Genomic DNA, 26,031 nt, shown 5'->3' with positions numbered 1-26,031 from the left:
TGTAGAGGTACTAGAAAGATACTGTTCTGATCATGTTGTTGTAGTGTAGTAGCTCCCTTTTTTGAGACAGGGTGAATTAACAGATGTTAAAGAAATATGAATCTGGTCCAATGTTTGGTAATTCTAACACTTTACAATCTTGTTAAAGCTGAAACAATAGTATGTCTGAAGGGGAAAGAAAATCTGTAATGATGGATGATAATAAGGAAAACACCCAGCCTAGGGAATTGGTCCAGGGAATTGCTCAGTTTGTCCATCCATTCAGGAACTATTTTCCTAGCTCCCCCGTGGAAGAAATGGTTGTGATCACTAATACCTCCCTTCCACTCTCCTGGCATCCCCAGTCAGAGCAGCTCTGGCAACAACCTTCAAGCTATTTCACCTCTGCTTTAGCACAGCACAGCTCCAGGCACAGCTCTGCCTGATGGTGTCAGACAGCTCTGGTTGCCCCTGTGTGCCTTGGGGCACCTATGCAGGGACTAAAGCATCACAAAAGGACACTGCTGGGAGCTGCCTGGCTTCCTCATGGGACAGCCCCTAAGGACACCTCTCCCTGGACTTAAACCATAATCACACTACCCTGATGCCTGCGTGCATGCATTGCTACTTCCAGCCTCAGAGCTGCTTTGCAATCATGACCGTGACACAACAGTGTGTGCCAAAGAATCTCTGCTTGGGACAGTAATTCACAGCTCCTAATTTCTGTTGTCATGTTTTATTGCAGAAGTGAGGAAAACATCACTGTGATGTGAAAGGGGCCACATGGAGACAGAAGGAACTGGCAGTTGCCTGTTGGTATCAGGAGAGAGGTTCCAGAATCATAATGAATATAGGAACAAATCCCCAAATGATCGATTTTCATGACAATTTATTATCCAGCACAGTCTTAAACCCCCTCCCTGAGGGGTGGGGTTTAACAGAAATTAGTCCACGAAGAGAAAAGGACTTAAAATTGTTGTCAGTGTCTTGTTCTAAGAGTTTGGAAGATAAGAAGCAATTCTCACCCCAAACCATGTAAGTGGAATTCATATATGTGTGCATGTATGTATGTGGCTTACTTCTGGAACGGGAAGGTGATAACCACTTTATGGCAAAGATAATGGTTCTCTTATCATTGCTAAGTGGAAAAACAACCTGTCTGATGGTAAAACCCAAATTATTCCTGCTTTTAATGCTGTTTTTAATGTTAAAATCCTTAATGTTCAGCTACTTAAAATGAAGCAGGAAACTCAGCTGATAAAGATGGTTTAATGATAAGAGAGTGGCAAACTGGTTTACAGTTACCCCTTGCAGGGCTCCCATAGTGCCAGTCTGGTAATGATCATTTTTCAGAGAGCTGGCCACCTCTAGCATTTGGCTGTGCTGCAAGAATGCCAGTTGTAATTAAACAAGTTAAAAATACTTTTTCATAGCTTATTCAGGGTGACAAATACTTCCTGTTCTGTAAACCTGTGAAAGCTAAAGCAGCTCTTCTCCCTGAAATATTCTTCCAAAGTACTGGTTTCATTTTAATGAGTTGGAAGAATTGTGCACAATTTTCTTCAAACCTTTTCCACCAGAAAGGTTGCCCTTGCTGTCCATGTTCTGCAGCAGGAACTCACTCTGCTGAGTCACTGCAGCCTGCTGACAGAGCCCACTCCTGATTTCAACTTCACATCCAACTGAGCCAGTTGGTTCACAAAAACAACTTTTCCTAATTAGCCATCTCCATTGACAGGTAGAGGACAACTCTGTTGTGAAAATGGTGCTAGACTAGGAAGGGCCAAATAATAGGAATAAAACAGTAAAGTAATGGTGAAGAAAGAGGAAGTTCACCCATCGCAGGCTGTAAAGCCTGATTGTGTGCATTTTCTCAGAGGAAGGACAAGCAGCTGTAACCCCAGCTCAGCAGCAGGATGGGCACACATGCAATGCAGGAATCCTCACTCTCCCTTCAGGCACAAATGAGAAGTACCTCTAGTACATATGAAGATGTGACTTGCAGTGGGTCGCATCAGACTGTTGGCAAGGTGCCTCCAAGATATTTACCTGATCTGATCTGCTCTGCCAGGATGTCCAGGCAGAGAAAATCAGATTTGACTGGCCATGAAACCCTAACCTTGCTGTTTGATGTGAAAACTGGTTTCGTAGCTTTCTGAGGGCAGTATTTCTTGTGTACCTCTTAAACACACTTTTATGGCACTGATGTGTAAATAGCTGAGAGACAGGCATAACACTCCTGATAGATCTGTTGGACTCATGCACTGTATGACAACGTCATGACCATAAAAGCTGCTCTGTTTCTGTTCCACTGTACGTATGTGAATTGCAGTTTTGTCCTCCTTCTCTTCATTCACCACTCTGCAGTAAATTTTCTCAGTTAATGAAGTTCCTGCGTTCTCTGTACTGTAAGTTAATGAGATGGATTTGATGATGTGACTGCCTGTGATAGCATCAGGCTGACCATGATGGCTAGTACTGCCCTCTTCCATCTAGTGTTCTGAGGTTAGGGAATAAATTCAGCACGCTTTATTACAGCCTATTGAGAAATACAATTTTTCAATAACACAAATGAAAACAAAAGAATTTGATTTTCACCTGTTTTCTTTTATTTAGGTTTTGTGTGTGTGTGTGTGAGTGAGAGAGAGAGGGAGAAAGAAAAAATCAGAATTTCTATTAAGGCTGTAAGCTGTGAACATGAGTTAGCTTCAGAAATGAGGTTTGATACTTGGAAACTTCAGGAGTTCTTCCTCACCATTGCCCTCAGAAGTCACAGAGAACATGAACTGATGCCATACAGCGTAACATTAAAGTTAACAGGAAGTTGATGGTGATGCATAAAGGTGAATATTGATGCAATCTGCTCTCACAGTGATTCTACAATCCCCTGCCGATGTTCCCAGTGACTGCAGATTAAACTGTAAAACAAGGTCTCAGGCCCTTCACACCCAGGGTGCAGAACTGTACTTTGTCAGCATGTTTACAAAGTTCTCTCAGTTTTCTTAGACTCATCACAACCGGTTTTTAACCACCTGTGATACTTCATTTACAGTACCAGTGTAGCTATGAGACAATTAATTTTATGCCCATGATATTTGTTAGCGTAATTAATGCCTTGCTTTTAGTTGGCGAATAAAATTACTTTGTAGATTTTTTCAAGTGTCACCCCATGACAGAGAAGACAGAAATGTATGCCTGGGTTCTCCAAAAAGAAATCTGACTCAAAGATAATTTGCTAAGCAAAATTTTCTTCTGTCCTGAAACTGTAAAGAAGAAGAGGGCCCAATAAGGATAGTGGGTTTGTGAATGCAAAACAGGTAAAAAGGAATTTATTTTGCCGCTTTTATTTGCAGAATGACTGGCCATCTTGGCTCTGATGAATCAAGTGACACTGTCTTTATTAATTAACACTGGTGTTAACATTAAAAGGGAAAATATTGGAAAGTAATAAGGAGGTGGCAACTAGCCATCATGCAGGACAGAGAACAAAGGACAGGGTCTGCTGTCTTCTCACTCTGGTCTCTGTTTCATGCCAGTCTGGGCTCACTCCCCACAGCTTGCTTGTCCAGGCCAGCACAAAGGTGAGCTTCAAACTGCCCCCGAGCAAAGTCTCCCACAAATGTCCTTGTTTCTGCTGCCATGTCCCATGCAGGCTGAAAAGATCTGCCCTGCCACTTGCACCTGAGTATGAGGCAGCCTCACTACTGGCTTCAGAGCTGCTGCAGGAGATGGAAATCACAGGATGAGACAGGGAAGTGAGGGTAGAAGGAAAAGGAGTGTGGCACAGACAGAGCAGGACTGGATGCTAGTTTTATCATGGGAGACCCCAGAATATCTCTGTATGTTGCTGCCAGACAGATGTCCTGTGATGTGGGAGCTGCAGAGCATGTAGGAAGAGGTGGGAGTGCCCACATCTATTTTCAGGCTATGAATTGGAAAGTAGAACACAAAGAGCTGGAAGATCAAGAGGGTGCTTTGTCAGAGAGCTGACTGCTCCTGCTGCATTAGCCAGTACTGCCAGCTCTTCTTGTTTAGACCCACATCCATGCACAACTGTGCCCATGGTGAAGAAGCAATGTTCTCAGGAACATCCGGAGACAGAGATGACTCTCATAGAGCAGAAATCAGGATATCAGTGGCTTGTTTGTCTTTACACCTCTGCATCCCTTCCATGTTTCTGGCCTGATCTCCCCATGCTGCCAAGACACAGCAGCCTGAGAGAACAGCAAGGACCAGGAGAAGGCATATTGATCCTCTCTGCCAGTCATGGCCCTTCCTCCCCGCTGCGTCAGGGCTGGGTGGCTGGGTGGCATTTACAGTAGTCACAGATCCTGTATGCCCCATGGAGAAGCTTGCTGGGTTGGTTAACCCAGGCAGCTCACAATGTGCTGCTGTCAAGATCCCAAGGCTCTTCTGCCAAAAGCTGGCAGGACATGCCAGCATGAGACTGGTCCTGCAATGACAGCCCCTGTCCTTGAGCACTGAAAACTGCAGGCTTCCATCACATGGACAATCATCCTGACCCTGCTCTTACATTGCTGACATGAAGCAGAAACCCTACCCTAGGAGACTCTAGTTCAAGACAGCCCCTTAGACAACCTTGTACCTAAGCAGTTAAATAATTTTAGAATGACCTGTTAAAGAGTATATAATGTTTTCATACTACAGCTAAATATCATCTCCTGTGAAAACAAAGGTGTTTAAGCAAATAAAAACCTTGCAAAAATAGCACTTGAAAAAGTATATTTTTAAAATTCCAATTATTTATTTTTGAAGCCCTAAATGCAATTCATGTGTTGAATAAATACCTGTCCAATATCGTAATTATCATTCACATCACAAAGGGTAATATGTTCTCTTCTGTTCTTTAGCAACAGCAAAATTAGAAAGACCATCCCTTTAGATGCTGATGGTAGTGAGTCTCCCAGCAGGGCAACAGGAGTGGAAAAGAGGAGAAATACATGTCACATCACGGTTCAGAGAAGCTTATATCATGGTGTCTGTTTCAATATTGCAGCACACTGAATTCAAAGCAAAATACATTCCAATTTTAGTGCATATAAGAACTGTCTGTGAGTGGTTAAATGGTGGCTATATGAATAGATAAAAATGTTGTTGCTGATTGTCCTAGTTTGGAGGACAGGTGTCTGCTGAGAAAGGCAGGAGCCTCTCTTTGCAAATGGAGAATGTAAACCCCCTCCCTCCAAATTATTATAATTTTGAAATCAAATGGCTCTCAGGCAAAAATATGGGAATTAGGAATAACAGTTCTTTACTAGGGAAATTAAAATAGAAATACAATACTACAAAGAAACAAACTCCAAACCCTGACAAAATCAGAGTACAACCTGACACCCCGTCAGGCAGGGTGTTGGTAGCAGTCCCATTAAATGGTGGCTGCAGTCTTTTTGTAGTGACAGATGTGATTCGGTTGGAGCAGTGCTCCTGTAGAAGTACAGTTTCCTTCTGGAGGTCCAGTGGTGATGTGAAGAAATCCAGTTTTCCCCTGGAGTCCAGTGGAGAAGGGGGGCTGTCTTAGTGTCCTAAAACCTCTATTTTATCTTGGTAAGAAATGTTGAGCTCTTCCCCCTGGCTGGAGCAACTTCCAATGGGTGAGACTCAATGGCCATTAGCAGAAGATACCTCCCTGGAGGAAGGGTGAGTTGTGAAAAGATAAAGAACAATGCCCTGCCTGGTTTCAATGGATGGGCCATTAGCAGAACATCTCCCACGGAGATAAGCATCACTGCCCCTCAACAGAGGGTGATAGAATAGATACCTTTTATCCCATCTTGTATTGTAACCCCAGACATTATCCAGCCCTTATTCTATTGCCATCTGCATAACGACACCTTACACACCATTCTCACTTAAGATTAGGTTTCCCTGTGGTACACAATGGGTTTCCCCATCTTTCTGCATTACCCACCAAGTGTAACCAGGTCTTTGAGCAAAAACAATCCCACGGATGGGTTTGTCCTTGCCCATGGTGGGACTAATCCAAATAGTCTTTCCTAAAATGACTTTCATGTGTACTACAGGGACTTTATCTCCATCTACTGTGTGCAAGGGTCCAGACAGGGCAGGACCAGCTCGATTTATGGATACTCGGGTGTTGACCATCCAGGTGGCCTTTGCTAAGTTTGTTTCCTAATTCTTGAAGGTTCCCCCACCAAGTACTTTCAGTGTGGTTTTAAGCAGCTCGTTGCACTGTTCAACTTTCCCAGCAGCTGGTGGATGGTAAGGGATATGATATATCCATTCAATGTCATGTTCTCTGGCCCAGGTGTTGATAAGACCATTTTTGAAATTAGTCCCATTGTCTGACTCAATTCTCTCAGGGGTGCCATGCCTCCAAAGGACCTGTTTCTCAAGGCACAGGATGGTGTTCTGAGCAGTGGCATGAGGCACAGGGTAGGTCTCCAACCATCCGGTGGTGGCTTCCACCATGGTCAGCACATAGCACTTGCCTTGGCGGGTCTGAGGCAGTGTGATGTAGTCAATCTGCCAGGCCTCCCTATATTTATATTTAGACCAACGTCCACCATACCAGAGGGGCTTCACCCGCTTGGCCTGTTTGATGGCAGCACACGTATCACAGTCATGGATGACTTGAGAGATACTGTCCATGGTTAGATCCACCCCTCGGTCTCGTGCCCACTTATACGTGGCGTCTCTGCCCTGATGACCTGAGGCTTCATGGACCCATCGAGCCAGGAACAATTCTCCCTTGTGTTGCCAATCCAAGTCTATTTTTGACACCTCTATCTTTGAGGTCTGATCAACCTGCTCATTGTGTCGGTGCTCCTCATTAGCCCGACTCCTGGGGACATGGGCATCCACATGACGAACTTTCACAGGTAGCTTCTCTACCCGGGTGGCAATATCTTTCCACTCATCAGCAGCCCAGATTGGTTTTCCCCTACGTTGCCAGTCTGCCTTTTTCCACTTTTCCAGCCAACTCCACAGAGCATTGGCTACCATCCACGAGTCAGTATAAAGGTAGAGCTTTGGCCACTTCTCTCTTTCAGCGATGTCCAGGGCCAGCTGAGTAGCTTTGAGTTCAGCAAGTTGACTTGATCCACGTTCTCCTTCGGTAGCTTGTGCAACCTGTTGTGTGGGGCTCCATACGGCTACTTTCCACTTCTGGTTCATCCCCACGATGCGGCAGGAGCCGTCGGTGAAAAGAGCGTAGCATGTTTCATCTGCTGGCAGTTGGTTATACGGTGAGGCTTCTTCAGTTGGGGTCACTTGTTCCTGCTCCTCTTCGTCAGTGAGACCAAAATTTTCACCTTCTGGCCAGTTCGTAATTATTTCCAAAATCCCAGGGCAATTTGGGTTTCCAATACGGGCGTGTTGTGTAATGAGGGCAATCCACTTGCTCCATGTGGCGTCAGTGGCGTGGTGGGTAGAGGGAACCTTTCCTTTGAACATCCACCCCAGCACTGGTAGTCGGGGTGCCAGGAGGAGTTGTGCTTCTGTGCCGATCACCTCTGAGGCAGCTTGGATTCCTTCATAGGCAGCCAAGATCTCCTTCTCTGTGGGAGTGTAGTTGGCTTCAGACCCTCTGTAGCTCCGGCTCCAGAATCCCAGAGGTCAGCGTCGAGTCTCCCCAGGCACCTTCTGCCAAAGGCTCCAGGACAGACCATGGTTCTCAGCTGCAGAATAAAGCACTTTCTTCACCTCTGGTCCCATCCTGACTGGGCCAAGGGCTACTGCATGAGCGATCTCCTGCTTGATCTGGGCAAAGGCTTGCTGCTGCTCAGCACCCCAGTGGAAATCGTTCTTCTTACGGGTGACCAGGTAGAGAGGGCTCACAATCTGACTGTACTCAGGAATGTGCATTCTCCAAAAGCCTATGGCACCCAGGAAAGCTTGTGTTTCCTTCTTGCTGGTTGGTGCAGACATCGTAGTGATCTTATTGATGACCTCAGTGGGGATCTGGCGCCGTCCATCTTGCCACTTTACTCCCAGGAACTGGATCTCTCGGGCAGGTCCTTTGACTTTGCTCTTTTTAATGGCAAAGCCGGCTCCCAGCAGAATCTGGATGATTTTCTCTCCTTTCTCAAATACCTCCACTGCCGTGTTCCCCCACACAATGATGTTATCGATGTATTGAAGGTGTTCTGGAGCCTCACCCTGTTCCAGTGCAGCCTGGATCAGTCCATGACAGATGGTGGGGTTGTGTTTCCACCCCTGGGGCAGACGATTCCAGGTGTACTGCACGCCTCTCCATGTAAAGGCAAACTGAGGCCTGCACTCTGCTGCCAGAGGAATGGAGAAGAAGGTGTTGGCAATGTCAATGGTGGCATACCACCTTGCTGCCTCAGACTCCAACTCGTACTGGAGCTCCAGCATGTCTGGCACAGCAGTGGTGGAGTCACTTCATTCAGTGCACAATAGTCCACAGTCAATCTCCATTCTCCATCAGACTTGCGCACGGGCCAGGTGGAGCTGTTGAAGGGTGAGTGGGTTTTGCTGACCACCCCTTGGCTCTCCAGCTCACGGATCATCTTGTGGATGGGGATCACGGCATCTCAATTCGTCCGGTACTGCCGGTGGTGAACTATTCCAAAAGCCCATCTATATCCCTTTGGGCGTTTGTAATAGCCGCTCCAGAGGAAGTCTATACCTAAAATGCACGGTGCCTCTGGGCCAGTCACAACTGGATGTTTCTGCCACCCCTTCCCAGTCAAGCTCACCTCAGCCTCCAGCAAAGTCAATTCCTGTGATCCTCCCATCACCCCAACAATGGAAACAGGTTCTTCCCCCACATGTCCTGATGGTATCAGGGTACACCGAGAGCCAGTATCAACAAACGCTCTGTGTTTTTGTGGCTCTGATGTGCCAGGCCATTGGATCCACACCATCCAATAGACTCTGTTATCCCGTACCTCTCCCTGGCTAGAGGCAGGGCCCCTCTAGCCCTGGCTATTATTTCCTTCCTGGGCATACATAATAGAGGTTCCTTCAAGTGGGTCTGACCGATTATCCTCCCTTCTGTAATGCCCAGCACCTTGATTATGGGAGGTTGAGGCTACCTTCACTTTAGTAAACCTCCCTTGGTTAGTGTTTCCTTCCCTGAGTTGACACACCTGTGCTGCCAGGACAGAAGTGGGTTTCCCATCCCATTTTCCCATGTCCTCCCCATGGTCACGCAAAAAGAACCACAGATCAGCTCGTGAGGTGCACCCTCTCTCCCTAGCTGGGGGGCGTTGGGCTCTGACTTTGGGGCCTGTGACTCGTACTGGTGCTGCATTGACCTTCCTTACCTCTTCCCTTATCTCCCTCATCTCCTCCTTAAACTCCTCTTTGAGTTCCTTAACCACAGCAGAGACATGAGCCTGCATTAGACCATTGATCATGCTCTCAAAATTTCTGAGCTTGTTAGCAACAGAGCCCACTGTCTCTTGGCTGTTGTTGGCATTAATTGTTGCAATGAATGTGCTGTATTGAGATGGCCCCAGGTTTGCCAGATTCCACAGCATCTGCCCTGTGCACCTGACCTTTTCAGGGTCATTGTCATGCTGTCCACCCCTCCCAAAAAGCACCTCCAGTACTGCCACTTCCCTCAGCTGTTGGATCCCTTCCTCAAGGGTCTTCCAGCGCATTCTATGGTGATGCTCCTGCATTCTTTCCCTGTGGACGAACCTCTCTCTCTCACACTCCTTAAAAGCCGCTCCCAGAGGGAAAGGGGGCCTGTCTCTCTTATGAATACCTGATCTACACCTGAGTCCTGGGACAAGGATCCCAAATTCCTTGCCTCAATACCATCCAGTTGCACACCTGCACCCATAAGGTCCCAGACCCAAAGTAACCAAGTTGTAAAAGCCTCCCGGCCCCGCTGTACAATGTCTTTTTGCACATTATGGAGACTTTCATATGACAGGGACTCAGTGACAATCTCAACCTCTGTTTCCCCTGCTGGTTGTGAGGGCCCTCCTTTATTATCCTTATTGTCTAGGTGCTTTGTTTTTGTCTTAGACTTTCTAGTTTCCACAGGGGCGACTGCTGCTGGCTGTAAGTGCCCCTGTGGTTTAGTTGGAACCTGGACAGACGTAATGTTAGTAGGTTCCACTGCAGCATCATTGGGTTCTCCCTTTTTAGGGCGGGGGGGGTCTTTTACCAGCTGGGGAAAGGTAGTCCTTCATCATCTGGCTCATTTTACTCATCTGCTTCACTAGAACCCCCACCCACTCCGGGTGGTTCCTTTCTGAGGTGGGCTGTGGGGCAGGGTCAGGCTCTGGGGCAGCATCCTTATTTTCTGGGGCAGGGTCAATGTCTGCAGCACCATCCCTATTTCCTGGAGCAGGTATCAGGGTTGTTATCCAGCTCAATCCCCCCTTATCTCTAAATGTTAAGTAGGACAAGCCTATCAATGACACCAGCCACTGTATAAAATCATTAGCATTTAGAGGAGATCTGAACCCTTCAAAAGGTGGTGGGGTAGACCCAAAAATCTGGGTGAAGGGTTGGGAGAAAATTTCCCCTGGTGTCATTCCCTCACAGTATCATTATTAGAGTAACCCCAGAAATATACAGTGAGTGTGTGATAGCCCTGAATCCATGCACCCGCCTTCCAAAGGAAGTTAAAAATCCATTAATTCCTCACCTTGTTAACCCATAAAGCAAGCTGGATAACAGCGACAGTAGCCTTAGTTATAGGGCCCATGTTGAGATAAGGGCCTGCAAATGGGAGAAATACAGCCACAACCACGTGCCACCCAAACCAGGGTGAACTAGACAACATATTGCCACCTAATGAGGTTTCTGTATCAGCACACAAAAAATCAGGTGACTCAGGAACTGTTATTCCTTTTATCTCTCGAAGCCCTCGAGCTCCACGTTGGGCACCAAAATCTGTCCTAGTTTGGAGGACAGGTGTCTGCTGAGAAAGGCAGGAGTTTCTCTTTGAAATGGAGAATGTAAACTCCCCTCCCTCCAAATTAATATAATTTTGAAATCAAACTGCTCTCAGGCAAAAATATGGGAATTAGGAATAACAGTTCTTTACTAGGGAAATTAAAATAGAAATACAATACTACAAAGAAACAAACTCCAAACCCTGACAAAATCAGAGTACAACCTGACACCCCGTCAGGCAGGGTGTTGGTAGCAGTCCCATTAAATGGTGGCTGCAGTCCTTTTGTAGTGACAGATGTGATTCAGTTGAAGCAGTGCTCCTGTAGAAGGTGCAGTTTCCTTCTGGAGGTGCAGTGGTGATGTGGAGAAATCCAGTTTTCCTCTGGAGTCCAGTGGAGAAGGGGGCTACCTTGGTGTCCCAAAACCTCTGTTTTATCTTGGTAAGAAATGTTGGGCCCTTCCCCCTGGCTGGAGCAACTTCCAATGGATGAAGTAATTTTATCAGTCACACAGTGGGACTCAATGGGCCATTAGCAGAAGATACCTCCCTGGAGGAAGGATGGGTTGTGAAAAGATAAAGAACAATGCCCCACCTGGTTTCAATGGATGGCCCATTAGCAGAACATCTCCCACGGAGATAAGCATCACTGCCCCCACCCTCAACAGATGGGGATAGAATAGACCTTTTATCCCATCCTTTATTGTAACCCCAGACACTGATATAGAGCATTTGGGTAGTAGTAAATAAAGCAATCCCTTTAGTCCTTCTACTTCCTAGGTAAATAATATGAAAATACATATGCATAAGCAACATGAAATATGTCTGTGGTACATGAAGAAGTGCAGCTTGACCACAGAGAAATTAGCAAGAAAGTATAAAAAAGGAGCTGTGAAACAAGGGCAGTAGGAAGGAGCTTCTCCAGTTCTTCATCTCTTCAGTGAATCCAGTGAGGTCAGTGGCTGTTGTTCATAACCCCACAGCTCAAGCTGCTGCCTCTTGGCCACCTCTCTGGAACATGAAATGAAAACAGAGTTGCATTGTGAGGATGCCATATCCTTGCTCCAGAGGCGCAGGAGGCACATATGCACCTGTGCACCTGTGCAGCCGTGGAAGTTCCAGCCACCTTTGCAGAAGGCACCACTGGTGATGCAGTTGTGGCAGGGAAGGAGTTCATGCGTCATGTGAAATCTGTGCAGGGGATGAGGGAATATCCATGCGTCTAATTTGTGTCAGTGGCATCCACACACGACTGCAATGTTTGCAAGAGCCAAGCTGACTACTCTAAAGCTGGTTCAGGCCTGTCCATAGAAACAGAAGAACAAAGATAGCCTGCAGGTAGCTGTACTTTAAGGTCTTTATATGTCAGTGTTTTCCAGCCCATAATCATATAGCAGAGTAAATAGGAGATTTGCTGGCCTGGCTGAAAGGTCCTCTGTGTCACCAGCCCCCATTTTAGTTACGTGCATTACAGCTCAGCACTGTTTCATGTTGTAAACTGAAGGGGCCAGCTCTAACATGAAGATCAAATAGAGATACAAGCTAATAGCAGTTACATATAAAAGAGGTAATTTCTGTCCTTCGAATGAACCTGAAAAGCAGCTCGGTGCCCTACTGTCTAGGAGCAAATAATGTCTCTCTTCTTGAGGCATTAGTCCTTCTCACAGGAGACAACCCTCACTACCACACTGAGCCCTCACCATGGCACTCTCAGCAGAAAATTCTGTACAGGGATGCAGAACCCAACTCCGACTCGCAAAGAAAAATGCTGTGCAGAGGGTAAGGGCTGAATAGGAATAGGAGGGGAACAGGGAAATAGAGAGTTGTGTTTGGTAAAGCTGGGCACTGTCCTGGTGAGGATGGTGAGGTTGTGCTGCCATTCTTCAGCCTCTGACATGGGTAACAGATTGAAATGTGGCCTCTTGAAGCCCAGCCATGTGAAGGGTCTAGTTTCTGTGACACTGAAAATGCAGAGTGTGTTTATCAGTGGCCTGCATGGTGACAGAGAAACCTGCTCTCCCAGCAAATCTACAGGTGACACTAAATGAGGAAGATTAGCCTAGGCAGGGAAGACCTGCACTACAGTCTGTGATCACCTTAAAGATAAGACATCTGAGGGTGTGAATCCAGACAACAGAAGTTCAAGCCATCAGTAGGCCCCCATGAGGCTTAGCCATGAGAAGCAGAGGGGCAAGACAGTCAGAAGCACAGCACAGCTGGGTGGTGCCAGGTTATGCCACCACCCTGCTGAAGTGTGGAAGTGAAGGGCTTGGAGTGAACTGCAGGTAGAGACACTTGCAGTGAGCAAGACCAGATGCCCACTGAAGTGCATCAGATGGAGTAAGGGTTTTGGTCAAGGGATGCTTTCATTCCCTCCTACTCAGTGATACTTCTCTCCCAGGATAGAGCCCAGCTAAAGAGGGATTTGGAAACGGGGTCTAGGAGAAGACTACCAGGATAGATATGGCTGCCAAGGAGAGGCTTGAGGAGCTGATGTTCAACCATAAGAGAGTGGAGCAAAGGAGTGACCACTTACAACAACTCAGGGGGGATGTAGAAACGTAACAGAGCCAAACTCCTCCTGAAAGATGACACAGAAAACAACAGTGTCTGCAAGCTGTGCCTTGAGAAGGCCAGAGTAGACATCAGGAAAATTTCTTTGCTAGGTGTGGAGCTCAGCACAGAAGCAGGCTATGCAGGGAGGCTGGAAATCCTCCTTGAAGGTTTTCAGGACTGGAAGGAGTCAGAGAAAATGAGTGGGTTAAATGCTAAATTAACTCTATTGACAAAAAAAAGAGGTCCAAGAGTAATTTCTGAATGCTACTTTTTAGAATTCAGCAATGGAAAACAGCTGTACTCAAAATGACTTTGCACAGCTCTGTGATTTCACAGCAGGGATGCCGTACTCTAAAAGAAGCATGTGCACACTGAGGCCATGTCCAGCAAGGTGGGGATCTATCACAGGTCCTTCCACTGTGCAGAGGTGAATTGCCCAGCTCCCTGAGTGACTGTTCCTCCCGCTCACAGGAAAGGGTGAAAAGGTGCCTGAGGCAAGGAGGAAGGGCATCTTTAATGAGATTAGGGCTTGACTGCTGTAAGCCTTTTAATGAGGCACTGAGCATATGGTTCCCTCCTTCCACTGAAAAACAAGAAAGACTTGATCATTCAGCAGCTCCACATTTCTGCCACTGTGCTGAAACCTGAGCAAAGGTTTGATCGCTGTGGGGCACAAGGTGGAGCAAACAAACCTTTGTCTGCTCTTCCTTGTGCCCTGCAGTGATCAAACCTCTGCCAAGGATGTAGCAAAGAAGCTGGGACCCACACCAGATCCACAGCACATCAAGTCCCAGGTATGTTTCCATCCCTGCCAGGGACTCTCTACCAAGGTCTGAGAGAAGCCACTGAGGTGTCGTGGCATCCAAGGGAGGGCACTCCCTCTACCTCATTTCTGAAACCTCTTCGTGTATTCCACTGCAGAATTTAAGGTGTAAAGAGTAAGCCTTGAGCACCAGCTTGTGCCATTTTGGTGTTTTTACTGGGCAGATACACCCTCCTACCAAAGCAGAGGACTGAAGCAAGCACTGTACCCTACTTGGGCCATGAGCAAGGAGCTCAGTTTCCATTTGACAAATACATTCATTCACTGGGTTTTTGTGGTTTTTTTTTTTTTAATTTTTCTAACTGGGGGAGAAAATCACCCATTGCAGTGTATTCTCCCATATATAATTTCCAGCAACTTTCCTCAGCATTCCACATTATGAAATCAATCTCTATTTAAGTAAGAGAGGGATATTTATTTCTTAATTTTTAATGATGTATTTTGTGATTTGTTACAGCCCTCAGTGTTGTATTATTTATTTATTGTGCCTATATGGTGCCCTGCTACATGGTAATAGGGGAGCTACAGAAATTAAAGACTTAAGGAAATAAGGAAAACCCAGGTCAATAATTTTGCTACATCTAGGACAAGATCCAAAATTAACAAAGGAACAAAACTGCAATGCAAAAGCAACACCATAATGTTTTTGTTCCTAAGTTTTAAAGAACACAGTGGAAGCAAGCTACAACACTCAGAAAGATCAATCATCACTGGAAGAAAAATTAGAACTGGATCTTAACATATATTCCAAGGTATTTTGGAAATAAGTAATTTGCTGTGGAGTTCTTAAAAATTAAAAATAAATTTGCATACAGGCTCAAATGAAACAAATATTAAGGTTTTCTTTTCATCCATTTCTTAGATTCTCCTTGCAAAGGTGTTTCCCTTTCAAAATACACTCAAAAGTCTTCAGCTCAGAGAAAAAGAAGATCAGTTTATCTCAAAAATACCTGCATTCACTAGGTGATAGCCCCATTCATTTCATAGCAAAGTTCCCATGAACTTCAGTAGGCTACAGTTTATCTTAAGCAGCTGAATTAATTTAACCCTGAAACCTGAAAGCATGAAAAGCAGGGGTTCTGGGCCTTGCTCGCGATTTGTGCTAACTCTTGGGGAAGTTGTGGTTCTATCTGCTCACAACAACTGCAGCATGCCTGCTTCCTCAGAGTTTGGCTGCGAGGAACCCCACGGGCAGCCCAGGTCCACAGTCCCTCCTTTCCATGGGAACAGTGCAATGATCACACTCTGGAGTGGCAGGGCGTGGAAGAAACCCAGACTAGTGTGTATTTACATTTACAATGACCAAATGAATCCGCATCCTTCGTGATGCATTGGATCTGGTATCAAGGGGAGTGGAGCTGCCAGGAATCAGCAGTGCAATGACTTTCCCTTCAGGAAACCTTTACTGGACTAAACAAAACTGGCTCTGGTGGAACTGGTTCAAATTTCTCATGCTTTGATCACTCAGTTTACAAATTTCAGTACAGTAATTTCACGATTATAAGCCGCACCATTTTGACTAAAGCTTTGGTCCGTACCCGGAAGTGCAGCCTGAATTCCAGAGCGGAAATTTTCAAACCCAGAAGTGAGAGCCTGCAGCAGCCCTGAGCTGAGCTGGAACCCATGTGGCCCCGGTGACAGGGCGGCACTGCCAATCTGAACCCATGATATTTCTCTGTATTTTTTTCGGGGTTTCCAGTCTTGTGCGGCTGAGCGGCTGCCCTGCTCTCCGCCCACCCAAGTGGCTGAGCCACTGTCCTGCTCTCCGCTCGCCCAGGCGGCTGCCCTGCTCTCCACCCGGCCAAGCAGCTGAGTGGCTGCCCTGCTCCCCACCCGCCCAAGCAGCTGCCCTGCTCTCCGCTCGCCCAAGCAGCTGAGCGGCTCTCCGCCTGCCCAAGCAGCTGCCCTGCTGCGAGGCTGAGTGGCTGTTTAAAGGCAACGCGGATCTGTTGGGAGTGCTTGTAAAACGACCCCACTATTGTTCGTATCTTTTCCCGCTTGTAAATAAAACTTGCAGGCTACGCTGCCGCAGCTATTGTCTGTATATTTTTTCACTTGGAAGTAATGTTTCCAAGGTCAGCACCTGCCAGTAAACCCTGCGATCCCACGATTCTGTTACTAATCGGCAACTTTGTGAAAGTTGCCCATGGATCCTCACTGCGAACGAAAGTGCGGCTTACAATCCGGTGTGGCCTATATATGGAGGAAAAACGAAATGTTGCCGACACCCCGGAAGTGCGGCTTATAATCAGTGCGGTTTGTAATCATGAAATTACTGTACTTCTGGCATCTTTCTGCAAAACTCCATGTATCATTCACTTCCCTCAAGATTGCATTGAAGAAATTTTTGGCTGATGGCTCTTCTTTCCATGTTGCTTCTTCTCCAGCTCCACAAACACTACTGTCCTGCAAAAATACACCTTTTTTCACAGCAATTTTTCTGTTGCTCTGGTGCCTATCACTGCCTCTGAGTGGTGTCCCAGCTGCCAGGCCAGTCTTTGATGAATCTCATACCATGGCACTGTGCCCTTCACCCACTGCCAGGAGCCTGCCTGCTGGACTGCTCTAAGTCGTCACAATGACAATTTATATCCTGACTATCAGGATATTTGGGGTGTTGATTGAGCTAGCAGCAGAGGTGATCCTGTTGAGCCTTCCCCGATTGCCTTTTGAGATGTTCTGGTTTCTCAGACACTAGAATGAGAGTAGGACAAATTACTTAGTTTAATTTCTGCTTTGTGTAGCTAATGATATGGTAAGGGTCTAGGCAGGAATTACAAATCCAGCAGTGAAAGACTCAGCAATCTCAAAATCTACTTGAAATAGTTCCAGAGGGAAGAATGCCATTTTATTGCCCCCAAGGCTGTCTGTCTGTATCATGCCTAAGAGGAAATTCCAAGAAAGCAATCCTCAGATCCTGGGTTTCTCTGGATGGCACTTGCTTCATGCACTATGTAATTGTCCACTGGCCTTGGCATCAAGGTTTAGTTTTGCCTCATACAGAATAAAAACTCTCCAGTTTTAATTGAGAATGGCATACAGACAAGGCAAAGCAATCCGAGTGAGCTTCCTAATGTGGTAACTCACTGACTGACCTCAGTCAGCCAAGGCTGGTTAGAGCCAGGCACAGCTGGCTCCAAAAGCTCATCAGTGTCAGATCTGAGTCTTTGGTGGGGAGAGCCTGAGCCTGGCTCCCTTCAGAGGCAGCCCTTACTGTGTCCAGACTAGCCAAGCTCCATGTGAGCCAGGTGAACTGGATCTCCCACTGAGGCAGAGCAGCGCTGCATTTGTGCTCTGACGCATGAATTTGGGCTGGAAGCTGAGACCCTGTTTTGTTTTGTGGTGAGAGCCCAGCAGCAGACCCAGAGGGTGATGAGTGCTCCAGCACTCAGGAGCACAGCTCCTGCTGCCTCCCCAGGCACTGCAGCTTGCCTTCTGACACTGCAGTCCTCTCACCAAATTCTGCTACTGAATCGGGAGCTGTGGACATGTAACCAGACACAGTTGCTTCCTTCTTCAGGGGGGTGTGTCGGTGCTTCCTCTGCAGGCCTGCCTTGCACCATGACACAAGGCCATAAGAAATGTCCTGCTGGATCCTCTCCTCCCTGCACTGTGCCTTTTGTGAGCCTGGCATGACCTGCCTGGCCAACCCCTGCCCCTGTAAGCAGATTTCCACACACTTCCCCAGAAGAGAGTTGTGGTGAAAGGGACTCCAGAGGGTGCTTCCCTGCACAGCTCTTCTAGCAGCAGTTTTAGGATCTTCCATCCTCTAATTTGCCCAATCCCACATGGGCCCACAGGCACTGTCCACTTCTGCCATCTCTTGTGGCAACAAATTCCTATGCCCATCATGCAGAGAAATGTTTTCCTTCATCTGCTTTAAACTGATCTCTGTCTAGTGCTCCCTGTTCCTGGTTTTATGGGATTTGAGATTCAGTGAATCACAACAGTCAAAGTGCCTTATTGCTGCCTACATGGTTTTGTAAAGAACATTGCTTATTTCTATGGTTGCGAAGTAAACACCCCAAAACAATATCGGAGATTTCCTTTCCCTTTGCTGCTTAGGAGACCTGGAAGTCACAGAACTCACTACTCATTAAAGGGAGCAGCACATGTTTTAGACCTGGCTTTTGGTGGCAAATGGTGTTTTCAGATGATTCATTTCTGTGTTTCACACAGGTCCTTTCCACAATCAACAGCTCTGCCTGAGGTAAAGGAATTATCTACTTCCCTGTCTTACATGCTTGCAAAAGTACTGCCAGGTATTTTGCAGTATTTTGCAGTTACACACCAGCAATTTTCGCTGAAACGCCTTTGAAGAATCATACGTCAGTTTTGAAAACTCCCTATGATTGCTTTGAGCTATATAAATACTTTTCTTCTAGTGATGTCTTGCTGTGGTTTTGAATTAATCATTCAGACACCATTCTCATTAGTGCTCCACTGTCAGCCCTGAAAACTGTGGGGCACAACTTGCTGAGAAGTACAAAACATTTTGATGACAATCTTCAGAAAGTCTTGCTATAAATACAAAGGCTTCACTAATTATTCCATATTAGCACACTATGAAGAAGAGTGGGAATTTTTATCAATCTGGCCCAGAAATCTACATACCAGTTTCTCCCTCTGGAAACCAGACCAAATAAAACAAGCTGACCCTAAAGGGACTGCCTGCACATAAACTGGCCCAAATTTGTAAGGTGCCTTGAGATAAAAGGTGTTATGGGGATTCTGGGAATGAGGCTGAAACATTTCTTCCTGACGTAGCCCTGAGTAATTCTGTGCAGCTCTATCACTGAAATGATCTTTCTAGTCTCCTAAACCTGCTGGCTGTGTGTGTTGCTTTATTTCATCTTAGTTGTTAGAAAACAACTAGCTCAAGACCTTGAATCAGCAACAAATCAACTGTTTTCAAGAAAAAAAAATATAGTACACCCAGTAGATCAACTGACCTTTGGCCCTGAATGTAAAACTGAGAAGTACATTACTGTTTGTTTTGTGACACACCAGGCACTCTCTACTCTTTTGCATCCTCGTGGTGCTCTTGGTGTTAATCTCAGCTACACTTTCACAATGCCACAGTGATTCAAACTCTGAATAACCTCTAGGTTTCTACTCCTGGAGCATGTCAATAGGTTAAGCTCACAACTGCTAATTTTATAGTATTTCAAAAGATGATTTTATATTTATGCATTATTTATTGCACAAATCTAGCATGATATGTTATTTACAGCAGTATTATTAAGAGTATTTATTATTTATTTTGTTCCTATATTAATATATATTATTTCAAGCAAGACTTCTAGCAGTGTTGTTTGTTGATTTCAGTTACTGGAGTTAGCATTCAGCAGAGCAGACAGTACTGTCCTGTGGGCTGAGACTGCTGGAATCTAATTACCTTGGCCAAGAAATGCTATTTACTTTTGCCTGAGTGATATTTTATGTCTTGGGGATGGATTGTGGTCAGCTCTGTCCAGGTGTAAATGACCATGAAGAGGAGTGCAAGGTATCTGCTCTTCTCATCTATGTGATGTACTAATGCAGAGTCCCACAGACCAAACTTCTTTTCCTCTGCCTGAGAACCTGGGCAGATCCACAGACTACTGCAACTGCTACAGACATCCGGTGAGTTGTGGATACAGCTGTCTCCTTCATTTTTCTCCCTTTGGGGAAAACCAGAATCATTGTATATAGAAAATTGTACAAGCCTCAGCTGATGCAGGCATTGGCTGGTTAGGGAGGTGATTTCTTGAAATGACATTGGCATTGCAGCAAAAGTTCTAGCTTAGAGTTATTAGACCTTCACAAAAAGTCCTTGCTGAAATAAATTTTTGCTGGGGAATAGAACTATACAACAAAGATATGTTCAGTCCTCTGTTTTAATCTCAGCCATTGACCTCCTGTCGTGGAAGAACAGAGCCTGAGTGGTCTGACTCTGAGGAGAGCTACTCTTGGGCAAATCAGAAAAAAATGCTGAAGATTGAAAAAGGTTGAAAGGCACATTGTAGCAGAAATAGGAATCCTACTTGAATACAAGTTTCAAAACTGTGGAGACCACTTCCCCATCCCTCCTCAGGAGTGCTGGCAAGCTTCTCCCTTGAAGCACGGGTAGAGGCTTCTTCTGAAGAGTGTTAGCTTTGATTGGTCTTCAAGACCCATCTTCCATTCCCACCCTGTCAAATGCACTGCCAGTCCACCTCTCCATACCTAGAACCATGTCCAGTGGTCTAATTTGCTTACATGTAGTTGGGTTTATTCAAGAAGTACCTGTCCTGCAGTAGGCCTCTCCTTCCAGCACCATCACCTTGGACCTCATTTCTCCAGGCTGGCATGCTTTTCTTGCACCGCCTTCCATCACTTGTCATTGCAAGAGGATCTGGAATCAACTCAGACATTTTCCACTAAGTGCCTATTTGCTGAGCACCCCTTACTTCTATGAGGTGATGAGGACATATTCCCTTCAGCTAACTCTGAACCAAGGCCTCTCCACTGTGCCAGCTGGACTTTTCTCTTCTGGTCTTCCCAGCTTGCCTCACTATTCTCCCCCTTTTGGTTTTTCTGTCTGCACTGAAAACTCTAAAACTGCCTCACTTCATCTCTGTTGACAAAACTGTTGTGCACACTCCTTGATCTTCACACTTATTCTGACTCATTCCTATTATCAGTGGTGGAAAAACAGCTGTTTATCTCGATTAAATTTTGATTGGCAATTAGCATCTACCTGTCACTATTATTTAATTTTCTCCAGTGTTCCCTTCAGCTACTTTCTATGCTATTTTTTCACCTGGTTTCCATGAGAACCATCTCAGTTTATCTATCCTGCCAGACCTATATTTGGTTTCTGTCAGGAAAGAACAAATAGTTTATTCTCAGGCAACATTTGCAGCTTCAGCTGTTCCAGCAACACTTAGAATATGGTGAGATGTGAGAGTCACCTCATCAAAATGTATTCAGGACACTCCATGTGCTCCATATCTTGCTATACCATAAAAAATGGAAGTCTATCACATAGCACACTGTTGGTCTACACCCAGCTTCAGGTGACAAAAGCTTCACAGGTGTACCTCAAAACTTCAAGTGCAGCAAGGAAAAAGAACAAAGAGGATGCTCTGGTATTCTTTCCTTGAGAAAACAGCTAGCTTCCTTTCAAATCTCACCAAACAGCCTGTGTGATGGGCAGCTGAACTTCAGATGTGATCCCTTCCGTTTTTTTGACTGGCTTTCCGAGAGCTCCTTTTGGAAGTTCACTGAGCCATTCACTTGCAGTTTCACTGATAGAATGAGAAGGAAGGGACGGGGCTGCTCTTATTGGGACACGTAGCTCCCTGGCATAGAGAAGAAAAGGACCAAGATTTGCAGAGGTGCCAGCTGAGTCGGCCAGGTGACTGGCAGCCCCTTCAGAGGCAGGGTAGGACATAAACTCTCATGAGTGGCAATAAAGCACAACACAGGGATCTCTCAGTGCCCTCAAGGCAAAGAAACTCTAACAAATTAAAGATGGTGCAATTTGAGTGAAAGACATTGCCAAATAGTGACATGCTATATACAGCCTCTGAGAAAACTATATTAAGGGATTATTTACTTCACAAAGCTGTCCCTTACAACCCAGTAAGGGGCTTGGCATTTGTGAGAGCTTCTAAGCAGTAATAGTTCATTTTTTGCCAATGAGTGCATGAAATCTTGTCCATCTACAGCCTTACGACAGCACCAGTTATTATGGCTTTAAAACATGGTGGTTCAGATGATTGAGTATTTCTCTGTATGGAGGTGCTTGTTTCAGTTCAGCACTTGCTCCAGCTTAGAGAGATAGTCCTTACACTGTGGAGAGTAATAAACAGCTGGCAGTCAGTATGTAATACTGCTTTATGCAGGTTTGTGAGAACATATCCTAATTTCATTTTATATCCAGCCTGAATGGGAGTGCATTACATGAGGGTCAGTGGTGTTTGCAGCAGCTAAATTGTCTCAGTGTAATCTTCTAAAAATCCAAAGTTCAAGATTCATCCATAAAGGCTTTGACATGCTTAGTCAGAGGCTGACATAGCGCAGCTTGTAATTACTTATTCCATGTATGACAGCAATGTGAAAAAAGAAGAGTCAAACTCCAGTTCTTGAGGAAGACAGTGGATACATCATCTTCAGTTGTGCTGCAAGAGCTACCATGAACACTAGATAAGACAAATGTGAAGTACTAAGTAAGAAAAAATATCACGTATTGCAATATTTTAGCAAGTACTTCAGTAAATTCCCAACTCACCCACTATTTCTTACCCCATTTGGATCCAGGGAAAAGGCCTCTGAGATTAATTCTCAAAATGCTTTATGGCAATAAGCAAAAAGATGGCCTGTGCTGTCTTTGCTCATCCTTCTTTCACTCACTTGCACATGAGTCTGCTGGGAAAGGGCAGAGGTGGAAGAATGAATAAAATAGGCAAAGGTACTGAGAGCACAGAAGCAGACTGATACCCAGGGCAGAGAGACTTGGCAGTTCCCAGGTGCAGAAAGTTAAACAAATCTTTTGCATTTGCAGAGCGGAGGAGGTCTAAGAGTGGATGGAAAATGAGGATGACTGAATCACTGCCTGGTGGAGTCTGAGTTGTTTTGACTTGAAATTTCTTAGTGCTTGGTTGGACCAGGTGAAGGAAAGAAAAGTCCTAAAACTTGTCTGCTCTCTCTGTTATCTTGTCTAAGAAGAGATACTATTTCTCTCTTGAAAAGTGTTCATATTCCATCTTTAGCACCACTCTTCCATCATTTCATCACTGTCAGCAGTGCTGCATCTTTTGCTGCCTTATACTCTTGATATTTTTTCAAATGCTGTCAGCTAGTTGACCTGACTACACCTGTAGTCCGAAGCTAAGAAGATCTGTCTCCCACACATAGCCCATTAAACTTTCTAGAAAAACTCCAGATACAAGAATCTGGTGAAGCAGGCTTCTTAAATAACTTGGTGTTGGGGACAAGAAACCATGACTCATAACTCAAACAGAGGGTATGACGCTTGAGCAAACTTTAGGGGTTTTATTTCCAGATTGTTAAATCTCTGGATTTTCTTTGAAATTTCATTTGTTCTTTGCTCAGTAACTTCCTGACTTACTTTATGAGATTTGTGCCAAATTTGTGTATTTGTTCCTGACATTACCAGAGAGATGGAAATGCCCACACAAATGAGGCAGATGTGAGAGGGAAAAATCAGGGTAGAGAAAAGACACTGCTGCTTCGTGGAGCTCCTGCCTGTCATTAAGGAAATCTTGTCAAATTTATTCTAATCCCAAACAAAGCTTATTGATGTTTATGCTTGCTGTAGTTCTGAAGCTAACATAGACCTATACACTGACGTCTGTCACTAACCTGACTGTGGTCCAGCTGAGTAGGGAAAAAACTCTGCTTTGGGAGGATGTTGCCATCACCTTCAGCAGAACTTCATCATGGAGAAGTGGTCATCAAAATACAGTGAAAAGCCTGAGAACCTTGTTAAAAATCCTAAAATACCATTATGTTTGTCAAGTACAGTCAGGTCTGCTTAATCACAGCTTGTTTGTCAACATCCAATTTTATCAGCTAAACAAAAATAAGAAGTTCAAATCTTGTTCACGTGTCCTATTAAACAAGTTCGTGCTTTGATCTGTGTGATGCTAAGACAATGTCAATAAAACAAGGGTAATTTAATCAGCTCTGACTGTTCTGATCTGACAAGCACCTTCAATTGGAGAACGATTTCTTGGCATCCATAGAATATTCATGGGCTCCACAGGATATTCAGCTCTCCCTCTATACTTGCCAAAGATTTCTGCTGGAATTATAAGTCTTGTTACCCGACATGTAGACGAAAAATATTAGCCATTCCAAATACATTTCAGAATAACAAATCAAAATGAAATTATGATATACATTCAGACATGTTTGTCCAAACTTTTGCAGACTGTTGTTTCTTCAGCAATGGAAGATTCCCTCTCTCCAAGGGATGGCTGCTAGAGAGCTGTATGTGGGACACAGCTCTAAATATGCCTCTTATGTAGGCCGCTTACTCGATAACCAAAGGCGTTCGTGGTTGACAAATTTAAATTTTAAAACCAGAAAACCCCATGAATGCCAGCGGTGCCAATCAGTATTTTTCTGCTACTCTGTTGCTTGCATGCATTTTATGACCTTACCTATCTAGGCTGTATACATTTTCAAATATCCTTTGAGTCTGCTTATTACACAAGAAACGCTAATTGAGGGGAAAGATAATCACTCCAGTTTACAAAAATATTTACAAATGCAGAACACCACTTTTTCCTGCATTTGGGAACTGGGTGGTAGAAATTTTATCACTTTGTATTTGACTTTTATAGTGTAATTAAAATAATTTATTTTGATTTCTCCTGATTATTTTGAATCATTGAGAGATTCAGTGAATTCCAGAGTGGGTTGGGTTGGAAGGAGTCTTAAAGATCATCTAATTCCATCTCCCTTACTATGAGCAGGGGTACCTTCCACTAGATGAGGTTTCTCAAAGATCCACCCAACATGGCCTTTAATACTTCAGGGATGGTGTGTCCATGCCTCTGGTCAACCTGTTCCAGTGTGTCACCACCTTCACAGTAAAAAATCCTTCCTAACATCTAATATAAATCTTTTAGTGTAAAGCCGTACGCCATGCTCTATCACTATCTGCCCACTTAAAAATTCACTCTGCCCATTTTTTATATGCCCCATTCAAGTACTGAAAGGCTGCAGAGAAGCCATGGAGGCTTCTCTTCCACATGTAGAACAACCCCAACTTTTTCAGTGTGACTTCACAGGAGAGATGTTCCAGCTTTCTGATCATTTTTTTGGCATCCTCTGGACCCACTCCACCAGGTCCATGTCCTCCCTGTGCTGGGACCCCAGGGCTGGATGCAGCACTGCAGGTGGGGTCTCAGCAGAGCAGAGGGTCAGAATCCCCTCCCTGCCCAGCTGCCCATACTGCTCTGGGTGCAGCCCAGCACACGTTTGGCTCTCTGGGCTGGGAGTGCCATGGCTAGGTCTTGTCCAGCCTCTCACCTACCAGTACCCCAGGTACTTCTTTGGCAGGACAGCTCTCAATGAGTTCTTCTCCAGGCTGTACTCGTGTCTGGTATTGTCTCAACCCAGGTGCAGAACCTTGCCCTTGAAGTTTATGAGTTTCTCATGGTCTCAGTTCTCAGGTTTGTCCTGGTGCCCCTGGATGGCATCCCATCTTTCTGTAATGTCACCTGCACTGCTCAGCTTCCTGTCACCTGCAAATGTTCTGAGGGTGCACTCGGTCCCACTGCCTCTGTCACTGATAAAGACACTGCAGAGCCTCAGCCCCAAGACAGCCCTGGGGGACACCGCTCATCACTGGCCTCCCTCTGGCACAGAGCCACTGACTGCAGCTCTGGCTGCATCCATCCAGCCAATTCCTTATCCACTGAACAGTCCACACTTCAAATCCATGTCTCTCCAATTTTGAGATTAAGGATGCCTTGTGGGATTATGTCAAAGGTCTTATGGAAGTCCAGCTATATGACATCACTTGGTCCTGCCTGGTTGACCTTGTACACTACTAGCTGCTGCAGTGTCTGCTCATTACTCATTAGCTTCTCTCTAACATACTAGCATCAAAACAACTGCATGAGGGATGTGGATGGTGTTGCTAGGACCCACAACTCAGCTGGAAAGGCCTGGACTGAGAGAGGAGTGGGCTGTGCTGGGCAGTCGTCACCACAGCTGTGCTTCTGCAGCAGCTCTAGGCTTGAGAAGCCCTCCCACGATCACATCCAGCTGAGCTTCAGGTTAAGAATGGTTTTAATGTTTTTGTTGTTGT

The sequence above is a fragment of the Catharus ustulatus genome, chromosome Z (genome assembly GCF_009819885.2).
Source record: "Catharus ustulatus isolate bCatUst1 chromosome Z, bCatUst1.pri.v2, whole genome shotgun sequence".
Lineage (NCBI taxonomy): Eukaryota > Metazoa > Chordata > Aves > Passeriformes > Turdidae > Catharus > Catharus ustulatus.
Note: the sequence above shows the minus strand (reverse complement) of the source record.